At 57.0% G+C, this 3,963-nt stretch overlaps 1 pseudogene; it reads left to right on the top strand.

Moving 5' to 3' along the window:
* The first annotated feature begins 1,560 nt into the window (after nucleotides 1-1,560).
* Nucleotides 1,561-3,394, top strand: LOC120690053 (annotated as a pseudogene).
* The last annotated feature ends 569 nt before the right edge of the window (nucleotides 3,395-3,963 follow it).

Raw genomic sequence — 3,963 nt, 5'->3', positions numbered from 1 at the left:
AACGGCGTCTGAGGGCATCGTTCTCCCAGTTGGGGGTGTCATCTTGGAGCCCATCCCTTCTGCGCGGGTTTCTCCGGGTGAAAACCATGTCCACTTGTTGGGCGAACGACGGCAGCGCCTTTGGCATCGCTACCTTGTTGAAGGCGTTGTTAGTGGAGACACTTCTTGGCCAGGCGGCGGAAGGGCTGCCTGTGGCTTGGCGGGGCGGCTCGATGCAGGTGGCGAGCTTGAAGGGGGTTGCCGAGCTCATGCGGTGGCAACCAACGTCGTGCAGGCAGCCGGGGGTTGCCTCATGTTTGTCGGGTTGCTTGCTTGCAGCGGACTGCGGCGGCTGGCACTGCTTTGCAGCTATCGGTGCGGCGTGGGACAGCGTCGAAGGGCGGCGCTTGCGGCAATGACAAGGTGGGATGACTTGACTTGCAGCGGATTATGGCGGGCGGTCCAGCTACGCTGTGGCTACTCCGGTGCGGTCCATCGTCGGAAGACGGCACAAGCGACAACCTGGCTTGTTCGCATGGCGATGGTGGCCGCTCCTGCGAGTGGGGCAACGAGATGATGTCGCTTGTTGGGCGCGGCTCGGCTGTTTGATGGAGACCTTGGAAACAGAACAACACGATGCATAATCCTGATGGCGATTTTATATACGAATCCGAGACACGGAGTACTGAGGCGGAAGTGGCGAGGCCCCCGCGTGCGGTGTCTTCGACGTGGCGACGAGAGCGAGGAGGAGTCCAACGGCGGGTGTGGCGACCGTGAGGCAGCGTGAGGTCTGGATTCGACAGTTCCACTCTATCGGATGGTGTGCGGCATTGCAGCGGTGCTACAGCGACAGGTTCTACATGACGGTGGCTGCTCGGTATGGTGTTGTCTGCTTCCCTCTTCTCCCTTTCGGCGCGGGTCTGTGTCTTCATGGCAACTACATGTGTAGATAGGTGGTTGGTCGCGACGGCTTGGTCTCTTTCTGTTTGTGTCGCGTGTTGCTCCGCTTTGAGTAGTTGAGTTCCCCGTGTTGAGGTCCCAATCCAACCGGGTGAGTTGAGTTGTTGAGTTTCCCAGGTTGACGTCCCAATCCAACCGGGTGAGTTTTGTTTTTTTATCCTAGCTATGACCTTCCAGGGCCGTAGCCTTGTACTCCTGCTATATCAATGAAACGCGCACTATCTTGTGTGGTTCGTTCAAAAAAATAAATCAGACCCTCTAAATATTAAATGGGGACTGCCTCTATTTTTTTAGGGGCTTCTAAATTTGTTTCAACTCCAGCAATAGTCTTCAATTTCAATATATAATAGAGGGCTCTCTAGAGACCCCCTTGGAATGGAGGGTGGAGGAGGGATTTTGGAGGCCTCTCCAAAATAGAGGGTGAACTAGAGGGTCTGTTGGAGTGCATTTTTTAGTTTAACCCTCTAAATTTGTGATAGGGGGCTGTTTAAAGGGTTCGCTGGACTTGCTCTCAGGAGTCGATCATGTTCCCGCTAAAAATTGGATCTCAAGCGTCCTCCTGTGGCCCCAAAACAGCGAGCGAGCCGAGCCTCGGGCAGGAGAGCCGAGACAACGTCAGCCACGAGAGCAGCGCACGAGCCATCTGGGAGGTACTGTACGATTGCTATTGGCTGGTGGATTAGGCTGACTGCAGAGCAAGGTTCCAAAGTCAGATGATCTGATTCCCACTTTTCACGCTACTAATTTACTATAAAGCTACTCCGGGAGGTACGTGCAAGCCATTGTCGTACAAGCAAGTGCAACTACTCCCTGCGGCCTCGCCAGGCGCCACACTGCTCCTCGATCTGCAACCGCGCGAGAGAGAGCGCCATGGCCAAGGGCCACATCCTCGTGCTGCCGCTGCCGGCCCAGGGCCACGTCACCCCGCTCATGGAGCTCTCCCACCGCTTGGTCGACCACGGCTTCGAGGTCACGTTCGTCAACACCGAAGCGCATCACGCGCGGGTCGTCGGCGCGCTGCAGGCGGCGGGCGGCACGGCGGGGCTGGCCGGCATTCACCTGGCGTCCATCTCGGACGGGCTGGAAGGCGATGAGGACCGCAAGGACATCGGCAAGGTCGTCGACTCCCACTTGCACATGCCGGGGCGCCTAGAGCGGCTCATCGCCAAAATGGAGGCGGCCGGGAGGCCCAAGGTGAAGTGGCTTGTGTGCGACGTGTACATGTGGTGGTCCTTCTTCGACGTCGCCAAAAAGTTGGGCATCCGCGTGGCTGCAGTCTGGCCGGCGGCGGCGGCCAACTTAGCCATTAGTTTCAAGATCCCCAAGTTGATAGAGGATGGGCTCCTCGACAGCAAGGGTTGGTTCTTCCGGGATCTCTCAATTTACTCGATTTTAGATAGGATATTAGGATCTCTCAATGTGAATTCGGACACGGAATGCATTCCCACCATTACTAATGGCGCACTTGCAGCAGGTTGACCAGAGCGTGCTGAGACGTTCCAGCTTGCCCCCGGGATTCCGCCGCTCCACACGTCGCAGTTGCCGTGGATCGATGTCGGCGGGCCCGAGGCGCAGCCCTTCGTCTTCGAGCTGTTCCGCCGGATGGACAGGCTCCCCGCCCTCGCCGAGATGGTGGTGTGCAACTCTTCCCTCGAGGTCGAGGCCGGGGCGTTGAAGCTCCTGCCGAACATCCTGCCCATCGGGCCTCTCATCTCCGACAGGCCCGTCGGGTAGTTCCTGCCGGAGGACAGCGGGTGCCTCCGGTGGCTCGACGCCCAGCCCGACGGGTCCGTAGTGTACGTGGCGTTCGGCAGCACCACCGTCTTCGACCCACGCCAGTTCCGAGAGCTCGCACTAGGGCTGGAGCTCACCGGCCGGCCGTTCCTCTGGGTGGTGCGCCCGGACTTCACCACCGGCGACCTGAGCAGGGAGTGATTCGACGAGTTCCAGGCCCGCATCGCCGGCACGGGCATGGTGGTCAGCTGGTGCCCCCAGCAGAAGGTCCTGGCGCATCGCGCCGTGGCGTGCTTCGTGTCGCACTGCGGGTGGAACTCGACGATGGAGGGGGTGCGGAATGGCGTTCCGTTCCTGTGCTGGCCCTACTTCGCTGACCAGTTTCTAGACCGGAACTACATCACCGACGTGTGGCGGACCGGCCTGGCGGTGTCGCTGGACGCGGGCGGGGTCGTGACGAAAGAGGAGCTGAGGAGCAAGGTGGAGCAGGTCATCTGTGATAGCGAGATCAGGGAGCGGGCGCGGCTGTTCAAGGACGCGGCCCGCCGGAGCATTGGCGAAGGGGGAGCCTCGTCCGAGAACTTCCAAAAATTCGTGGACCTGCTGCGTGAATGAGAGTTGCCGCGCGCGCGACGCGCTCTCTGCCGCTCGAACGGAATCCCATCCTTTGCTTATGCGCATGTTCATCGAATTGTTTTCAGATCCATCAGAAAATTCAGAATGCTATTTCCGTTTGATTCACCGACAGTTGTCCAGCATTTCTACATGTACATCGGTTGATGGTGAGACTCCACCACGGACTACGGCCCCTATGCACGGGTCCTGACGCACCTGCATCAGTAGCAGTCTGAGCCGGCTGTTTTGCTTTCGTCGTTTTTAGCATGCTTCCTATTCCACCGACACACATTTTCGTTGGTTTATATTCAACGTGTTGTGCTGGCTGGTGGTTGGTACTGATATATCATTAGAGAAAAATACTGCTGGCTGGCTAGTGACCGGTGGTTGATGCTGATTTGGAGTGAGAGAACACTGTTGGCTGGTTGGCTGACCACCTGCCGATTTCTTATCCTTCAGCTCTTTTTGCAAATTAAACCGTTGTCATTGTGTAATGTTCGTGTTTAGCTTTGGCCTCACGGCTCGTCACAAACACAATTTCGTAGGTTTTCTTTTCGCAAAATAGCTGATTTGATTTTGATCACTCAAAATTTTTGGGAGAATCTGAAATTTAACCAATCTGACCATCATTCTACGATTTAGAGAGTTGTGTCAACAACCATGAAAGATCATTAT

Source organism: Panicum virgatum, chromosome 9N (assembly GCF_016808335.1).
Source record: "Panicum virgatum strain AP13 chromosome 9N, P.virgatum_v5, whole genome shotgun sequence".
In the NCBI taxonomy this organism is placed as follows: Eukaryota; Viridiplantae; Streptophyta; class Magnoliopsida; order Poales; family Poaceae; genus Panicum; species Panicum virgatum.
This window is presented reverse-complemented; position numbering and strand designations above follow the sequence as displayed.